The 20,496-nt window shown below is 44.4% G+C and overlaps 1 pseudogene; it reads right to left on the bottom strand.

Moving 5' to 3' along the window:
• Positions 1-1,072: 1,072 nt before the first annotated feature.
• LOC102850794 overlaps positions 1,073-20,496 on the bottom strand; it is a 36,103-nt pseudogene continuing 16,679 nt past the window's right edge.

The following is a 20,496-nucleotide window of genomic DNA, read 5'->3' on the forward strand; positions in this document are numbered from 1 at the left end:
AAGGTTCATGGATTTAATTAGATGGAACTCTCATGGCCTAGGGGTAAGGAACTGCACCATAATCCCAAATTGTTGTTGTTATGTGCCGTCCAGTCGCTTGTGACTCATAGCAACCCTATGTACAACAGCCCTAAACTCTGCTCTGTCCTGTGCCAATCGCACTCTCTGACATGCCCATCCCAATTACCCCAGTCACTGAATCAATCCACCTCATAGGGGGCCTTCCCCTTCTGCGCTGTCCCTCCATCCTACCAAGCATTTTGTCCCTCTCCAAGGACCTGTCCCTCCTTGCAACATGTCCAAAGTATGTCGGACAAAGCCTCAGAATCTTTGCCTCCAAGGAGCAGCCCAGTTTGACCCTTTCCAGGATGAATCTGTTTGTTTTCCTAGCAGTTCAATACTCTTCTCCAGCACCAAAGCTCAAAGGCATCAATTCTCCTTCTATCCTCCTTAGTCATGGTCCAACTCTCTGATGCATAACAAGTGATAGCGAAGACCATGGCCTGTTTCAGACACACCTTGGTCTCCAAAGAGACACCATTGTTCTTCAATACTTTGGAGAGGTCCCTAACAGCAGACTTTCCCATGGCAATAGTCTTCTAATTTCCTGGCTGCTGGTGCCAAGAGTACTGACTGTGAAACCAAGCAAACTGAAGCTGTGAACAATCTCAGTCTCTTCACCATCCATCCTGATGCTGCCAATTGGCCCAGTGGTGAAAATCTTTGTCTTTTGACATCGAGACTCAATCCATATTGAAGGCTGCAGTCCTTGACCCTCTGCAGCAAGCGCTTCAGGTCCTCCTCAGTTTCAGCAAGCACCGTTGTATCATCTGCATATCGCAGATTGTTGATAGATCTTCCATCAATCTTGACCCTACATTTCTTCTCATAGAGCCCAGCCTCCTGGATAATCTGTTCTGCATACAGGTTGAAAAGGCTCCCACTCATAACATTTTTAATAATGTACGTTAAAAAATAAAGATATTCATCTCACAAATTGTTCTGCCGTCCAAATATACAATATCTTGGAAAACAACAGAAAATAAAAGCCAATGTGAAAAGATAAAAACAACTAGAGCAGTACAGGTTTTATACAGCTCTGGTTTGACAGTTTTCTTACTGTATCATCAGTGTCAGCAATCTGTTCCTTCAGCTGACTCTTCCTTCCTGGTTACATTTCTCCTTCTTAATCCCTCTGGTGTTCTCCCATATTAATTAGGACTTGCCCTTTAAAGTCTCAAAAACTGACATGCCTCATTTTCCAACGTGGAACACGTTCTTACCTCCGCTGCTGCGCAGCTTGGGGGACGACAGGGCTCCAGAGGTTTCACCAGTCCTTTGCTTCTTTACAGGTGCTCCTGGAGCGACTTGCTATTTTCTCTTCAACTTTTGTTGACTTCACTATCAGGATCACTGCCAGAAGAAACAAGCGTTTGAAGAAACAAGTTCCCTTGATTTAGGTTTTGCTCCATTCCTGAAGTCATCTTTCTGGTGACTGAGAGAGAGCCGTTAAGTGGCAGGCACATAGTTCTCTAATCCACCAGCTGCTCCATGGCAGAAGGATGGGCTATCTCCTCCCATGCGTTTTACTGCCTCTGAAAACTTGCTGGAGAGTCAGCTATAAGTCGCTTCCGACTCGACGGCACACAACAACAGAATTTTAGAGGGTATCTCAAAATATTGTCTATGCGTTTCACTACCTAGTGGCTAGAAGCTGTGATACAATTCTGAATGCACGCAGTTCAAGGCTACCACCTGCTGCATGGGAGAAGGATGGGTAATTTCCTCCCTAATGATTAACTGCCTCTGAAAACCTGGCAGAAGGTCAGCTATGGGTCAGTTCTGTCTCTACGGTACACAACACACATACACACACTTTATTACTCTTTTTATCATTACTTTATTACTCTTTCAGGAAGATGTTTAATCCATTAATAGAGAAGTATATATCCTACTGTATCACTTTTAGAAATATTTTGAGAATTGTAATTCAAAGTGGTTGGCTTCCTCTCGGGCCTGGTGTATTGTCTCTCATGCAATTGAAAATGTTATTCTGAGAACTGGTAGATGGGCTTCATCAGGCTGCTCAGGAATGGGGGAAAGGAACAGAGCCCATGGCACAAAGAAAGACAAAGATGAACAAAGTGAGATTAATTTTCAAGAATATGGAGTTTCCTTTAAGGGAATGTTTGAAAGAAGTGGTTTTGAATGGGGGTGTGGCTGGAGGAGCTGGAGAGGGTCAAGGTCAAGTTGTCCGCACTGTGGTGTGAACAGAGCCGGACAGGTCAATGTATTGTCCCCTGTGTGCTACACTAGATCAAGCCTTTTACAATACCATCAGCATGGTTTGGAATGAACATGGGTAAGCCATTAAATGACCTCTGGTGGACTAGTGGTAAGGAGTTAGCCTGCCAACCCTAAGGCAAGCAGTTCAAATCTGCCAGCTGCTCTGCAGGAAGATGAGTAATCCCCACCCCAGTTGATTTACAACCTCTGAAAGCCCGCTGGAAGATCTGCTGTGAGTGGATTCTGACAGGAAGACACAATAACAAAAACTTCCATAAGGGCCATATGGTTTATTAAGTGAGTGATATTTGGGAGATATTATGCTGATCATAATTTTATAAAGCACAGAGAGGAGGAGGCCATCCAGTCACTAATGGAGAGATAAAGTCGTTCTCTAGACTCTGAGTCTCCATTTCATTTCCGTGTGTGTGTGTGTGTGTGTGTGTGTGTGTGTGTGTGTGTGTGATTACAGCAACAGGAGTTGAGAACTCTACCTCTTGTCTTGAGGCCCTTATTTCATCCTTTTCTCAAGATGAACCAGTCTTGTCCCTATTGCGTCTAGACCAGAATCCAAAGTTCTTCATGTGACTTAGATGAAAGAACCAGGCTCCTAGGATCAGATTTGAATTTCAGCGCTGATTCTGCTACTAAGAGCTAGCGTTACCCACTCAAACTCCCTTAACCTTACGTAGTCTCTCCATCTGTAAACTGAGTATCATTTCTACCCTGCATAGTGATTGGTCCATAATAGGTGCTTGTCATCGCTATTACACCCACCTATCCTTACTCCAGTAACCCCACAGTCTCTCTGCCCCTCTGTCAATCCTTATCTTTTCAGCCTGGCCACCCTCCACCTTCCTCTTCTCTCTTATCCCAACCTTCCCAAGTCCCCAAAATCTCCTTCTCACAGATTTCCATTCTCTGTAAGAATAAACAGCTCCCCCGGCACGTCTGTGTTTAGCTGTATCTTGTTCAAGGGCCCGACTGTCTTGTTCAAGGTCACAGGGCTGAGTGTTGCCTCAACAGAGGCATCAGTGCCTGGTCAGAGGAGAGAGATGGTTTCACAATGCAAGTCTTTCCTGGAATTATTAAAATCTTTCCACATATTACTTAGCCAGAAATTGTTTGCAACTTGCTTTGATTTCTTTTCTTCCCATCTCCTGTGTGTGTGTGTCGAGACAAGTCCCCCAAACCTGTGGTTTTGACTGCAGCCCCCTAACCTCTTTATCACCCCCCCTTCAGTCCACCCACCCCTTTTGAATGGTGCCAGGGAAAGACACTGTAGCTTTGTTTCAGAATTGGGAGAAACTGGCAGTGTTGACATCTAAGTGTCCTACATCCAAATGTATTAATCCTTGTATTTGCTCTGTATCCTTAGGCAAATCCCCTAGCCTTTCTGGATCAACAGATACTGGTAGAGGGAACGGATGATAGCTCACTCGGGCTCTAGAAGGAGTAATGGAGGATTAATTCTCATCGACCCAAAGCTGGATGTAGGACACTCATTTCTGAGGTAGCAGAAGGAGATAGTAGAGGAATAAGGAGCAGAGAGAAGTGGTGGCGTTCCAATCCCATCTGTTCTTTCTTCTGTTAACTGGATGGGCTCAATAGTTGGCTTTCACCGTAACCTTCACCTTCAGGAAACAGTGTGCCAGACGTGTGGGTCAGAGAAGACCCATCATGCTTTCCCTGAGCCTCCCTGGTCACAGGCTTAGTAGGCCCACCTCAGGCCACCAGAAATCAGAGCCCAGAGCCAGGCAGCACCCTAGGTAGCTGGGTCCCTGTGGAGTCAGACTGGGAGATGTGTGCCCACAGGGCCCTGGGTAGGAATATGGACCACGCCTGGGGACTTGATATGGACCTCAGCCAGGATCCTGTCCTCAGTCCAGCAACTTATTTCTGACATGATATGACTCCCCTCACTTCTTCCCTCCCACTCCCCCAATCTCAGGAAGCTTCTTAGGCATCTCTGAGAAAATCTAAACCACTGTCTCCCTCCTTCTTCACCTCCCTGCTTGGGGAGGAATGGGAGAACAAGCTACTGCTGCTGCCTCCAGAGCTTCTAGGAAAGGGAGTTTGCTATGGTTGTTCTTTACCCAAACTTTTTGCCAGAAATTATATTATTTGAGTCTCTTAACTTCTCTCAGCCTTAATTTACTCATCTATAAAATGGGACTAAGACATTAAATGGAATGGTGTTGTTACATGTCATCAAGTGGGAGCTGACCCAGTGGGTTTTCAGAGGCTGAAAATTTCACAGGAGATTACCCATCTTTCTCCAAAAGGAGCAGTTGGTGGACTCAAACTGCAGGTTATCCACATCGGCAGCACAGCTCCTTACAACAAGGCCACCAGAGCACCCAGAGCACCCAGTAAATGGGACAGCAAATTCAAAAACCCTAGAACAAAACCTGGCTCCACAATGGCTGGCACTCAACACAGTGGTCTTTCCTTCCTCCACTCTTCCCTCCCCAGCTCTTGGGAACTTGAACTAGAGCTGGACCAAGTGGTTCCAGGTAAATTAGGTCCTTGTGACCACAGTAGGGAAGCTCTGAGTAAATTCCAACTCGACAACATGTCATTCAACAACTCTACCACCATCCCGTTTAATAGCTTAGTTCAACTTCATAGGTGAGGAAATCAAAACAGAAAAGTCAAGTCTGGCCATGGGAACTCCTGGGCCCAAAGGGGCTCTTGGTTGGAGAGTTCTAGAAGGAAGGTTTTATAAATTCCAAATATCCAGGATATTGACCCAGGAAAGGGGAATGCCTCCAGGTGATCAAGCAGTGACCTTCGGAAGTTACAGGGCTGTTGCACTTGTAGAAAAGGGAGCTGACTCATCCTACAGACCCCCAGGGAAGTTGGTAGATAATGGACCCATGAAAAGTGCTGAGGTGAACTTAGGAAAGAAGAACTGTGTAGAGAAGAACCCCAAGATGGCACGAATTTCAGATGCAGGTGAGTTCTCCACTGGTGGAGACATTCAAGTAGAAAACTGGACGAGATCAAGAGGATTGAAGACTGAAATGGAGTAAATGGCCACACAACTCCCTTAACTCAGTTTCTGTTAACGTGAGTGGCTGTCTGAAAGCCTAATTTGAGAAGGACTTTTCATCCCAAATCTCTCTGCCACCCTTTGCTGAATTACAGCAATTGGCTCCATTACAGATTCTTTGCTTTGTGTTGAGACATTGTCCCTTGCAAAGTGTCACACTTCTTGATTGATGTCACAGAAAGAACACTTTTGGGGAGGGGGAGATGACCTAAAGAGACAGTGGAGGGAAAGGAGCCATTCCTGTGTGTGTCTGGGTGGAAGAATCTAGTTCCAGCCTAGGACACATTTCTCAGGGACCCCCAGGGCCAAGAGAGTGGAGTCAAGTCTTAGTCCAGGAGGCTGTCACCTCAACTACACTTCCCAGGAGCCCCAGGAGGATTTGAACTTCAGTGGATCACTTCCCAGAAGAATACAGCTGTGTTTTTCACAGACCAAGTCTAAGAAGTCTGGTATACTGGCCCCAAGGAAGCTGCATTTAAATGTTCCGGCCTCCACTTGTATTTCCAGGAAAGGCTAAGGCAGCTACTGACACCCTTAACACAAATGCTCACACACATATGCTAAGTGAATAGCACAAAGAAGGAACGTGACAATTACAGTAGCAACTATAAGAATTTACTGAATTATTACTATCTTCAAGAATCTCAATTCCTTTAAAGAGTGAGTATTGGTCTCCTTTCCCAAATGCTAGTCTGGACTTGAACCCAGGTCAACTCCGTGTGCAAAGGCCACATAATCTTCTCATGTGAGCTCTCTAAAGAGCAACACTAGGTCTCACTGACTCAGTCTTAGAGCCTGCAGGTAACTGGAGCATGTCACAAGGCAACATTCCCAGTTCTCCACCTAGATATTCCACAACTATTAAATGGGTGCTCACAAAATGCCTATTACTGAGTCAGAATGGACGCAAAGAGGACTAAGGCTCCTGCTATGACCACCCATCCATTTTTCCTCAGTTACTGGGGTGGTGAGTGTGTCTACTAGGCACTGTGTTGACAAGAATGAAGTACTAGTAGGACTCAGGTGGGGGAGGGAACCTAGGACAAGCCCTTGCTGGGAATAGCAATGGAAAAGAGAGAATCCAAAGCATGCAGGACTTAAATCCTGCAGGCTTACTCAGGGTTAAGCAAGGGAACCAAGGGGTAGGATGGGAGGTTACAGAGGCATAGAACTATATAACTCTGACTGGAGTGACAGCCAAATGAATGGAGTTGGACGTATCCTGAAGGCATAGCTGGGACCAGGAGCAGGAAAAGAGTAGTGGGAAACTCACTGAAGGCAGTAATCCAGAAAATATCCTAATAAAGAACCTTCAGTGTCAACATCACGGACTGCCAAAAGGACAAACAGAAAGAAATCATTCTTTTTCCCCCCTTTTATTTATTCATTGCTGCACACTTTCTCCCCACCTCCCCTCCCCTCCCCTAATCCCACCCCACAATACACCCCTTGTTCCATATTGTTCTCATACATATAATGCATAAGCATATGTTCCTTTCAGATAGTTCTTCTCATTTATTCAGATGCAGTGTTCATTATCTATCCACTCTTTTCCCATTCCCTCTCCAATGCCCCAGGTCTGTCCTATTTTAGAACAGCGGTGCTATGCAGTATTTATCCTTTTGTGACAGAGATATTTCACTTAGCATAATGTTCAAGGCTCCCCCATGTGGTGTTATGTTTTACTATTTCTTGTGTGTTACTGAGTGTGAGGAAGTGTAACCAGCATGCTCCTTAAAGGTAAGGATGATGAAACGTCATCTCACATAATTTGGGCATGTTTCCAGGAGGCACTGTAACTTGGAAAAAGACAGCATGTTTGGAAAAGTAGAGGGTTAGCAAAAGAGAGGAAGATGCTCAGTGAGATGGATTGACACTGAGACATAACAATGGACTTGAGCATGACAGAGAGTGTGAGGATGGCTTGAGATGAAGTAAGGTTTCAATCTGTTATTCACAGGGTCACTATGAGTAGCAATCAACAACAACACAGCATCTAATAACTTCAGTATCTGAAAGGAAATTTTGTGGGCAGGGCAGCTCCAGAATCTCTACAAAGAGAAACTCAAAGCAAATACTCTTTTTTGGACATACACAGGGATTTTTTTGTGGTCCCAAAAGTGCTCTGTGCCCAAGGAGCAAACAGCAAGATACTGCTTCTAAGCCAGAATAAGGAAGACCTTTCTAGGAAAACTAGAGCTTAGAGGAGTCTGTGTGGGGGATGGTGAACTTCTCACCAGTAGTGCTCTACAATAAGCAGTCCTCTGCAGGTTCAGGGCTCCCCCATTTGTTGGGTGGCTTGGTTAGGAGTGGGCAGAAGAAGAGGTATTGTCTAAAGGAGTGGCTGCAATTTTTTCAGAGGAAGCCACTAATCCTTGCAGGGAGCCTATCTGGCCCAGGGCACTAAATAATCCCAAACTGCCATTCTGGGGTTTCCTTTCATCCTGGTGACTGGCGCGGAGGGCAGGACAGCAGAGCTGTTCCCAGACACTCCCTGGCAGCAGTGCTGGGTGCGGCAGACAGTCTGGCTCCCTAAGACTTTGCCGGACTGGGTAGGAGGCAGGCAAGAAAGGTGCAGAGAGAGAGGAAATGTCTCTTAATTCTCTCAAAGGATTGCTTCAGAATCTAAGAGCTGATGACCGCAGACTGCTCCAGAGGTATACAACACGTACAAGAGCCACTTGACATTGTACCTGTGACACAGACAGGACAAATCTTGGGCCAAGTGAAGTGAGCTACTTAGAGAATATGGCAGAAGATATTATGTATTCCAAAGGTCTGGATGGTGCTCCCTGGTGGAATTTAAAATGGGATTGTCAGGTTGGATGAAGTGATATTGTTAGACAAAAGTGAATGTTTCTAAAACATTCCTGTCCCCACTTAGGCCATTTCTGGGAGCCCAGCTGGCCAGTTGCTCAAACTGCCAGGCAGTATTCCCAAGAGCAGAAAAGTCTATGCTACTTGAGGTCTCCCAATTTCAGTTGCACATTAGCTTCATCCCCAAAACTTGTTAGAGACAGATTCTCACTTGTCTCTTGATTCTAAGGGTCATTTTCAGTAATGGCATAAGATTCCATAGTAAATTGCTTGAAAGTACGTGTTGGGAAGGAAAGTCACTGTTCCTATTAAATTTTCTGCTTGTAAGTGTTGAGAATGAGAGACCCGAGCTCGTCAGCATCCTGCACTGAACATTCACTGAGCTGTATGCAGGGAGCCCTGGTAACTCGGTGGCTAAGTTCTTACTTGCTTTCTGAAAGGTTGGTGGTTAGAACCCACCAATCACTCTGCAAAAGAATGATGTAGCAGTCTGCCTTTATCAAGACTGCAGCCTTGAAAACCTTATGAGATAGTTCTACTGTGTCCTGTAGCGTCACTATGAGGTGAAGTCAACTTGATAGTACTGAGTAGTTTCTTTCTGTTCTTGTTTTTCATTTTGTTTTGTTTTGGGTTTGTTTTTAGCCGTGAAGGGATATAACTGGGTGAGATACAACCTCATGGCGAAGCTTGTAAATGGTTTAGTCATTTATCCACTTGACTGAGTCTCAACAATGGCTCCATGAGTCACCACTTCTCAAAAGACATTCATTGCCACTAAATGGGTTCTAACTCATAGCAACCCTCTATCAAGTTTCTAATGATGCATATTATGATGGGAGGAGACTGTCCTCCTTTCTCCCTCAAGCACTGTAGGACTTGTCCCACAACAGACACACAGCCTTTTGGTTAGTAGTGAAAATTGTTGTGGCTCAGCTTAAATTACATGCCAGCCAAGCCCCAGATCTGTCTCTATTGCTTCTCTGTGGATAAGTTAGCCAGAAGATCACAGCCACACACCAAACGTGGAGGTCAAAGGAGTTCTAAGGAGGCATATGAGAGCCCAAGCTGTGTCACCGCCCCAAACATGAACAGGGTTGTGCTCTGGCTGCAGGTCACCTCTCTTCACCAAGCCTTCCACCTTCCTTCTTCCCCCAGTGCTTATCGAGCACAGAGGCAATCAGACCACCCCAGGCGCCACTGAGTTGACCCCAGCGCATGACAACCTAATGCATTAACAACTGTGCCCAGCAGGGTTTTTCATGGCCGTGATATTTCACAAACAGGCCACCAGATCTCCTATGAGGTACTTGGGGGTGGGTTTGAACTGACAAACTGTAATTCAGAATCCAAACACTTAACTGTTTGCACTGCTAAGAGATTTCACAGAATACTACTCATAATGGTAATCCAAATATCTATACTTGTTGAGTTATTAATATCTGCCTAGGTTCATGCATTACTTTATGTTCATCCCCCCATCCCTCTTCCTTGATGCTCTGCTTTGACTTTCAGGACTTCCCTCTCTGTTTTCCTCACGTCTTACTGGTCACATCTCAGCCTCTTGTACTGATTTCTCCTCTTCTTTCTGATTGGAGCAGCCCCATTTGTAATGTCCCTGGGTCTGCTGTTCTCCTTTTCCTTTTCTCTACCATCTCCTCTCTATCTCCATTACAGATAAGATTATCCAGCCTTGTGAACTTAAATACCACTTATATATAATATGCCAACAATTCCAACCCAGTCCATACTTTTCTTTTAAACTCCTTCTGACATAAATCTGATGTACGTCAGGCCAGTTGAAGATCTTCATTATCTCCATTTCAAAATGCATTCAAATTCCTGCATCCAGATGAGATTATCTGATGGAAATTCCCTATCTAGATGAACAATGAATATAATTGCTGGTGTCATACGGATCTTGGCTGAAAGCAGAGAACACTAGAAAAAGAAAAATGTTTACTTACGCTTTATTAACTATGCAAAGGCATTTAACTGTATGAAACATAAAAGATTTTGGATATCACTGAGAAGAATGGGAATCCCAGAGCACATAATTGTGCTCATGAGAAACCTATAGATCAAAAAGTAGTTGTTCAAAAAAACAAGGGACAACTACATGGTTTAAAGTCAGGAAAGTTAGGGGAGCTCTGGTGGCCTAGAGGCAAGGAGCTGCAACTACAATCCCAGAGGCGCATGGTTCAAATCCACCAGATGCTCTGCCGGGGAAGGAGGGGCAGTCTCCTCCTGTACCAGTCAGATCTGATTTGACGGTACACTTACACAAAAATAATAAAATAAAATAAAATAAAATAAAATAAAATAAAATAAAAACAAACCAGGAAAGTTAAGGGTTAGAGTTGTGTCTTTTCTCCGTACCCACTCAATCTGTATACCAAGGAAATTATTTAAGAAGCTGCATAATATGAAGAACAATGTGGTTGGTCTCAGGAGTGAAGAAAGACTTACCAGCAGTCCACAGTTTGCAGATGACACATTCCCACTTGCACAAAGTAAAGAAGACTTGAGAGTACCTACAGAAGAAGATCAAAGACTATATGGATTATATCTCCACATCAAGAAAACAAGAATTCCAATCACAAGATGAACAAAAGACATGGAAATACTTTTCATAAGTAAAGACATTTGGATGGCCAATAGACACATGAAGAAATAATATCACTGGCAATCAGAAAGATGCAAATAAGAACCACAATGAGATACCATTTCACCCCAGTAGCAGCAGCAAAGTTTAACAGGACAGCACACAATAAATGTTGGAGAGGATGGTGGAGAGATTAGAGCTCTCATACACTGTTGATGGGATTGTAAAATGGTAAAGCCACTCTGGAAGGCAGATTGGGCGGGGATGAGGAAAATTGGAAGAATCTGTTCTGGAAAACAATGTATTTGAATTTTGTAAATAAACTAGTATAAAAATAATTTCAAAATTTTTTTAAAAGCTGAACATAGAAATCCTGTATGATCTAGCTATCCTATTGCTAGTACTCCAAGGAAGATAGAACTGAGACATAAACAGAGATTTGTACACCTATGTTCACAGAAGCTTATTTACAACAGTAAGAAAACAGAAACAACCCAAATGTCCGTCAACAAAGAAATGCATTGAGAAATGTGGTGCATTCACATGATAGAATACCATGCAACACTAAGGAGCAATGATTTCATAAAACTCTGCATAATACGGGAGAATGTAGAGAGCATTATGGTGAGTGAACTAACTCAGTTTCATAACAACAAATACTGCATAAGACTATTATTTATAAAATAGAAGGGTAACTAGTAAGATGTGTATAAAAGTCTAAAAGAGGAAAGGAAAGGAGGCAGAAAATTGAGAGGGGGAAGAAATGACAAGGAAACAGAGTTTGGTGGGCAGATGGGGGGTGGGGGGGGAAGAATTAGCAAAGACTCAGTGGGGACCTGAAAAGACAGGGTAATAGTAGGCATAGATCAATGGTGATTAATTTTATAAAACACAAGGTATATGAATGATTATATGAAAAATATAATGAATGAAATAATGTGGGAAACATAGAGTACAAGAATGAAACACAATGTATATTAATTAAAAAAAACCCAAAAAATATATAATAAAAGAAAGCATACTTTTCTTTTTGAGGTCTAAAACATTGTCACAAACTCCAATCCTTGTGAGTCTGCTGCCTACAGAAATGATCTGATGGTGTTGGAGCTGGGGCTGGAGAGTGACTAGCAACCACGCCATGCTGAGATGGCGACTGGACAAATTGGACTCCAGGGCTGCCTTCAGTCCTGAGCCACTTACTCTCCCAAGTCCATAAGGCCTGTGGAGGTAGGTTTCCTCGGGGTATAAGGAGGCCTAGCCTCAGAACCAGGGTTCCTGAAGGAACTGCGGGACTCTCATCTAAGAAGTCAGAAGAGCCCCACCAACTCTCCAAACTCTGCTTCCTATTTTCTCTATTTTCTATTTGATGCAGACAGAATTGCTGGCTGGACCCTAATCTCCCTGCCAACCTGAGGGATTTGGGTCATAGTACATGTACACAGCAAGCAGGCACAAGAGAGGTTCTGCAACAGTCAATGTGAGACTCTGCAGAGAGCCATTGTTTAAAGAATCTTTGTATTTATTCAGTCTCCTATGACATAAATAGTCTGACATTATAACAGCATTAGACTGTCAATGAAATAAAGAACTGGTTCCCCACCACCACCATGTGTTCTCATTCCCCGTTACTGCTGCCTCCACTTACAGGATGCCCAGGATTGCTGGCAGTCGGCAATTCACATCTGAGCTCTATATGTTGGTCTGTTATTTTGGGCTATAAACATGCACTTTTAATTTCAAGGCAACCTACACTCATTTCAGAGCTGTCTTTATTCTCTTGGGAATTGCTCTGAATTTTGACCCCTCCTGCACTTCCAGGTCCACCAGGTCATGGGGTCACGTAACCTCATTAACCTCATAGACACAATTTTCCTACGCTATGATGCTTCTCTCCTGACTTCCAGGAAGTTTCACCCTGCTTTTTTGTCTGCTTCCCTATCTCCCATCTCTGGTCCAATCCTGGACATCAGAGCTTCATGCAACAAGAAACTTTGGAAGTATACAAGTCCTGGTCCCGAGTCCACACGCACTTTAGCTGGCTCAGTGGGATTGCATGTGCCATTTGGCACGTCACTTAACCTCTCCGAGCCTCCGTTTTCTCATTAGTCAAATAAGGTTCAATAATATTGGTACCATGGAACCTCAGTGAGAAATAATGCAGGAAGGTACCTTGGACAGCGCCCAGTGCAGTGCAAACCCTTAGTGAATTTTTTTCTTCTTCTATGAGGTCTGCCAATTCTGACTTACAATGTTGCCACAGTCATTTCACTGCCTCCCTATGCTATCTATCATCCACCAGCCCTTTCTCAGAATTCTAATTTCTTAGTAAGACAACAGAGATGAAGATCAATTCATTGTGATCTTGTCTGAACTTGCTTCATAAATGTTCTAAAGTGTTTCCTATGTTCCAAATGTTCCAAAACACTCTTACCTAACTCAAGTGTCTATAGTCAAATAGGAGAAGAGAAGCTATGTCTTTTGATATCTTTTTACATTAGTCCTGAGTCAAACAGAGACAATGAGGTTAAAAAGTATCCCTTCTTGATAGAAGTGAGCACATTACATTTTCAATTTGTCTCATAAATGAGCACATTTACACCAAACAAGTAGTCCCATAGATCCCTCCAATGCCACACACACCCCACCAGCCTTCCACAGATCCTCAGAAGACCACAGACACCCCAGCAACCTCCCACAGATCACCACAAGGGGCCACGTACACCCCACCAGCCTTTCCCAGGCACAGATGATCGCAGAGCGCTCTCTTCTCCATGCCTGTCAGAAGTGGCTTTGACCTCTGACCTATTGCTATGTCAGATTTATTTTTAGAGATGATTGCTTGGCATGTCATTTATCTCTTGTGCATTTGGGCCTGTCCTTTATTCAAGAAGCCTTGATAGTCTACTCTTAACTTAGTGCTAACAAAAAAGGTCAGTGGTTCAAACCTACCAATGACTCTGCAGGAGAAAGATGTGATCTTCTGCGTCCATGAAGATCATTACCTGAGAAATGAGAGTCCTCCTCTGAAGACTTTGAACTTGGTCCTCCTCCAGCTAAGTTGAGATGTCAGTTGTCTTATTTGCAAACAGAGACACAGAAGAAATAAGTTTTCCCATTTTCCCAGCCAATCATCTCCTATGAAAAGCAAGGGCCTTGCTTCTCTGTTGCTCTTGTACAAAGAATTCTCAGGACATAAGTCTGGCTTTGAGGATAGGGACCAGGGCGAAAAATACCCTAAGTTATTCTCAGTTGGTACCAGGAAAGAAGTGTGTACTCTAAACCCTGGGGGTTTAAACCAGTCCACATTATCCTCCCTAGCAGAGCAGTTCCTGAGCTGCAGACTTGGGGCCCACCTCCCTCCACAGATCCTTCCATCTGCCCATTTCTCTGTAGATAAAATAAATTGAACACAACAGTTAACTTCTAGGAGAGAACACGATGAAAAAGAAAACTAGGGGTAAAGGAGAAGAAATTGTTTCTCATTTGGCTTTGGGATTGGAAACAAAAGAGTTGGGGATTTGATACTGTCTGAATTCTGTGGAGCTCAGATCTCTTGGTGACCCAGTTGGTGGGCATACACACGGACTCTCAGGAGGCCCCGATCATCAAAGCTAACTAGATTCAGAGCTTGTGACAGTCACTGTGTCTTCCATGCTCTAGAAACTTCTCTCATCCTTTGAGAAAATCAAATGCCCCCTTGTCAGTGAATTAGGCTTTGGTCCAGGGGAAATGAGCACATAACAGAAGCATTTTATCTGCTCACAGCATTTGCACATTGGTTATATTTCTGGTGTGTGCATTATTTTCATGTCTACCCATCCATCGTTGGGTGCCTGGGTGACTGTCACAGCTGACTGTCAGCTTTCTGCACCGAGGACCATCTGCAGACACTGGCCTCGGTCAGCACAGGGTGTGGGGAGGGTGGTCTCCTGGCACCAGAGTGGACTACCAACTGATGGGTAAGGCACACTTAACAAAACGGCCGTCATTCTCCAGTCCTCGGAAGTGACATCACCCCTATTCTGTTGACCAGCATAGTCCAGGTCAAGCTCCTTAGATGCTATTATGGACACAGGGGGGAAAACCAAGGAATGGGGTAGAAAGGTGAAGGAGAAAACTGAGATAAGGACAGAGGCCTAGCCAGTAGGTATCGCTGCTGCGGAGGTAGCTGGGGAGGAAGTATTCCATTTCCTGAGCTCTGCTCCTGCCATTTCAGTTTGAACAGATGGAAATATAGTTCAATGTTTCAACATCATTTGCCTTTCTCTTGCTAAAATATTGATAAGTGCTGCCCGGGCTGATGCCCCCGCGGTTCCGAGCAGTAACTGGAGCATGATGTGTACTGAAGTGAGACAAGGCAAAGCCTTTAACGAGTGTTTAAAATTCCTGGAATAATGCTCAACACTGCCTTAGCTCATTCGGCTCCTGAAAACCGCCCCCCCTGGGCCGCCTCCTAATCGGCAGGACGACCGGGAGCCCGGCCTGGACCCCCTGCTGGTGGCAATTAGTGAGGCAGCTGCTCGTCTTGAGGACAGGAAACAATGCGGAGGTGCCTGCATCTGCCCAGGCGGCCTGAGCCCCACTGAGCCAGGCAGGGAGGCAGACATGGAGGGAGGGGAGAGACATGGGGTGCTGGTGCCCCGCCCCCCCCCGCCAGCCCGCCTGCAGAGCCTCCATCCGCTTCACACACCACAACGCAGAGAGCAGAGGGCAGGGGGCCAAGGAAAGGCTGGTGAGGGAAGGGCCCGAAAGAGGAACAGAGGATTATGAAAACGGGGAGGCAGGATACAGAGAGATAAAGCTGAAGAGAGTCCAAATCAAAACGAACTCCCTGCTCATCAAGTCCTTCACAACCCATGGCCACCCACCCTCAGGTTGCCGGCTATATGTAAATCCTTACGCAAGGAAACTGCCATCTTCCTCTTGGGACCCAGTCAAAGGACTCAAACCACTGAGCTTCAGGCAGGATAACCAGGAGTAGCAAATTGCTACTGACCCCTGCATTTCCCTAAAAGTAAAATTCTAGTTATGCATCTAAAAGAAGATAAATAGCTTCTAAAGGAAGTTAAAGACCCTGAGAAAAGTCAGAGGGCACCTGAGGGCCAGGATACACCTCTGCAGAGTCCAGCTGTGAGAAAATGCCCAGACCCGGGGCTGAAAAGAACCCCAGAATGATGGGATGGGACTCTGAAGATTGAGACCACACAAGTGGACCTTGTATGATTGACCAGGGTCTCCCACCATCTGGTTAGACACACACTGAGATTTTTTTTTAATTCATTTTAATGAAAGTTTACAGAGACTTAGGGTTTCCAGTCATTCATTGTTGCACTTTTCTCCCTAACACACTAAGATCTTTATTGTTGCTGTTTTAACTGCCATCAAGCTGAGAATGAGTCATAGCAACCCTACGAATAACAGGCCTGAACTCTGCCCTATCCTGTGCCAGCCTCATCATCTCTGACATTACTTGAGCCCATTGTCATCGTCACCTTGTCAATCCAACATTGAGGGTCTTCCCCCTCTTTCACTGACTTTTCCTAGCACGGTACCACTTTCCAAGGAATAGCCTCTCCTAGCAACATGCCAAAAGTATGTGAGATGAAGCTTTACTATCCTTGCCTCTCTAAGGAGCCCTCTGGCTGTACTTGCTCTAAGACACAGCTGTTTGTTCTTTTGGCTGTCCAGGTTATAGTCAGTACTCTTCTCTAACACCAAAGCTCAAAGGCATCAATTCTTCTTTTGCCATCCTTATTCACTGGACACCCTCAGATGTGACTGAAAAGACTATGGCCTGAATCAAGCACATGTTAGTCCTCAAAATTATATCATTGCTGCTCAGTAATTTGGAAAGGTCCCTGACAGACTTTCCCAGTAAAATAAATCTCCTGAATGCTGATATCAAGAATGTTGATTGTGGATCGAAGTAAGATGAAGTTGTCTTTTCTCCATCTATTCTGATGTTTGTTGCCTACTAATCCAGTGGTGAGAATTTTTGTTTTCTTAACCCTGAGATATAATCCATATTGAAGGCTATAATCTTTGATCTTCTGTGCCAAAATGTCTCAAATACTCCTCACTTTTCAGCAAGAAAGGTTGTATCATCCATCTGCATAATGGAGATTGTTGATGATTCTTCCTCCAATGCTGATGTCACATTCTTCTTCTTCACAGAGTCCAGCTTCTAGAACAATTTGCTCAGCATATAGATTAAATAAGTAGGGAGAAAAGATACAACTCTGACCCATACCTTTCTGATTTTAAACCGTATAGTGTTCTCTTGCTCTATTCAGATCACAGCCTCTTGATCTAGGAATAAGTTTCATGTGGTAACAATAACACATTCTGGGATTCCTATTATTCTCCATGTTTGCCATAATTTGTTATGATCCCCATAGTAAAATACCTTTGCATAGTCAATAAAGCACAAATAGGCTTTCTTCTGGTAGTCCCTGCTTTCAACTAGGATCCATCTGACATTGGCAATTATATCTTAGGTACCACAGCCTCTTCTAATCCTAGATTGAACTTTTGATAGTTCTCTGTCAATATACTGTTCTAGCCATTTTTTTTATGATCTTCAGCAATACTTTGCTTGCATGTGATATTAATGGCATTGTTCGATAGTTTCCACATTTTGTTGGATCACCTTTCTTAGGAATGAGAACAAATATGGCTCTCTTTCAGTCTGTTGACCAGGTGGCTGTCTTCCAAATTTCCTGGCCCAAACCGGTGAGACCATCCAGAGATGCATCTGTTACTTGAAGCATATGAATTGGTATCTCTGGGACCTAAATTTTTTTTCTAAAGACTTCAATCCAGCTTGAACTTCTTGCTTTATCACCATCATCTCTAGATCATATGATACTTCCTGAACTATTTCAGTGTCAGCCAATTCTTGTTTGCTACAGTGATTCTGCAATTCCCTCTATTTTCTTTTAATGCTTCCTGGATCATTCAAGACTTTGCCCACAGCATCTCTCAGTATTGCAACTCAAGACTTAGGGGTTCCTGATGCAGCAGGTCCCTGTCTTTTAAATTTCTAATGTACTTTGAGTTCTGGTTTACAGAGTCATGATCACTGAACACTCTGAGTCTTCATTAGAAAATACTTTCCAGAAGGACAGTTTGTTCAGAAGAGCACTGTTCCAGGACACCTCACTTGAATAAGCTCATGGAGACAAGCTGCTTGTCCTTTTCAAGCAGTCGCTCCATTAATAGGTCCACATGAGAGGAAGCAGTATCGTGCCCCAGAAAGCTGCAGGACATGTCTCCTGGAAAGAATCCTGGGCTGGTGGCTGTAGGAGGATCAAATCAGCATAAGAACTACTGGCTGGAGACTGATTTACATGATGATTGTAGATCATAGGATTTGCACTTGGGAGACATGGTAGGAAACCTACAATGAATTAGAAATCAGGGTTTGACAAACTTTCATTAACTATGCTCTCTAAAGTACTCAAGAGCAACTGTGTTTCTCTAGAGACTAAGGTGCGTTTGGTACAGGCCATGGTCTTTGCAATCACTTGTTATGCGTCAGAGAGCTGGACAATGACCAGGGAGGACAGAAGGAGAATTGATGCTTTTGAGCTTTGGTGTTGGAGAAGAATGCTGAGGGTACCATGGACTGCTAAGAAAACAAACAGTCATCCTGGAGAGGGTTAAAACGGGCTGCTCCTTGGAGACAAGGATTCTGAGACTTTGTCTGACAAACTTTGAACATGTTGTAAGGAGAGACCGGTCCTTGGAGAAAGATATCATGCTTGGGAGGGGGGAGGGCAGGCACAGGAAGGGAAGGCCCTCTGGGAGATGGACTGATTAGGTTACTGGGGCAATCGGGATGAGTGTGTCGGAGACAGTGAGATTGGCACAGGACAGAGCAGAGTTTAGAGCTGTTGTCCATAGGGTCACTCTGAGTCACAAGCAACTCTACGGCACATAACAACAACAACAACATGCTCTACTTCTGCCTTCCACAAAAGAAAATTCAATGAAGTATTGTAAGCAGAATGATCATATTTTCGTCAACAACAGCAATAATAACAAAAAGTGGGATATGTAGTCTGAAACACAGAAAAACATTTATAAGACAAACAAGATAGCCTATAAGATTGAAGATGACAGCCCTAAACACTAAGACATACAGCATCATGCCTGTAGGGTACCTGGGGTGGCACATGGGATTATCATAAATTAGAATTGGCTTGATGGTCAAGGGTTTGGGTTTGAGGAGGCAGACTGATGAGCTCCAGAGATACACCTGGGGCAGGTCTGTTGGACCAATCTTAATAAAGAAGAAACTCTCTGGAGTCAAGAAAATGCTGTACACTTTGATGAGTTGGTAATAACTTCGTCTTACTTCCATTTATAAATCAGCCCAGGTCATTGGGAAATACCTTGCGTGTGGCATAACAGTACTTCTGTGTATGTATCCATTGGGCCCAGGGACTTTTTCTTACTCCTGTGAAGTTCTAGCCGCTGTCCCAGTCCATCTATCCTCTTACTCCAAGCATCCTTCCAAAGATCTGTCCATCACTCAAGTCAGCTTCTCATGAACTGTTCCTAAGACCAGCTTGGTGGTTCTGAGCTGTCCTGGCAGCAGTGCCTTGTCTGGAATTGTTGTCGCAATTCTCCAGCAGTATCTGTCCACTGGGTGACAGAACGTCGTTATTTCTGTGGCCAAAGTTGGAGATGGCAGGGCAGACCTGTTGGGCCCTGGGGCTGCCCAGCTCCTACATAAGGTTACCTGCAGGAATCAAGAAGCCCCACCTTCAGGGAGTCAGCACAGACACTGCAAGGAAGTAGGAAGGCCAACACATATGAGAAGGGACGGGGAGGGAATCCCAGGGTAGACACAGTGAAAGGAAAAACACAAAGGGTAAGGGCCAGACACCTCTAAACACTTTCAACTCAGCATCAAATCAGATCATCACAATCGGTGGCCAATATTATTACCACCAACTTAGAGAGGAGAAAAGTGAGAGAGATCACGTGACGTGACATGACCATGTTCAAAATGTGCAACATTTTTTATTCTCCCAAATAATATCAGTTTGAGAAACTACAAAACCAGAGATATCCTTGTGCATACTTATTACTGGAGATGTTGTTAAAATGCAAATGAGGTGGCACTTGAGACTAGATAAGCATTTTCAGCAAGTGTCAAGGTGATGCGCATGTGGCTGGGACCCCACTTGGCCCCAGATTTCTGGGGCCAAGTCTGGGGCCAAGTCCTTGTCTTCTGAGCTAAGCTGTACATAAAAGTCATCACAATGTTTAGTTCCCTAAAGATCTAAACTTGAGAGTGTTTGACAAGAGATGGCCCTAACGGTCAGGTAGATTTGAGAAATGCTGTAAAAGTGTGAGAGGCGTGATCACAGTTAAGAAGGGCCTGAGCTTTGTGAGTCTCCTGGGCTTCCCTGCGTGCTTTCCTCCAGCAGGATACCTTCACTAGCACTGACACGGCTTTGGTCTTGAGAAAGTGTCTTCCCATCTCTCTGCCTCCTCTTTCTCATCTCAAAATATGGGAACTGATAGCTGAAGCCTAGGGCCAGCGGCAGACATGATGGAAGGAGACACCTCGAGAAGAGGAGGCTTGAGAAGCCAGTGGCAACTGAGAGTCTATTCGGTGACAAGAAGACAGATTTTAAAAGGAAAGCAGTAGGGACAGGGAGAGAAGGCAGGGCCACAGGCATGGATGGGCACCACACCTTAACCCTGGTGAGAGTAACCAAAT

This window comes from Elephantulus edwardii, unplaced genomic scaffold (genome assembly GCF_000299155.1).
Source record: "Elephantulus edwardii isolate Elephantulus edwardi_28Jun2011 unplaced genomic scaffold, EleEdw1.0 scaffold00019, whole genome shotgun sequence".
In the NCBI taxonomy this organism is placed as follows: domain Eukaryota; kingdom Metazoa; phylum Chordata; class Mammalia; order Macroscelidea; family Macroscelididae; genus Elephantulus; species Elephantulus edwardii.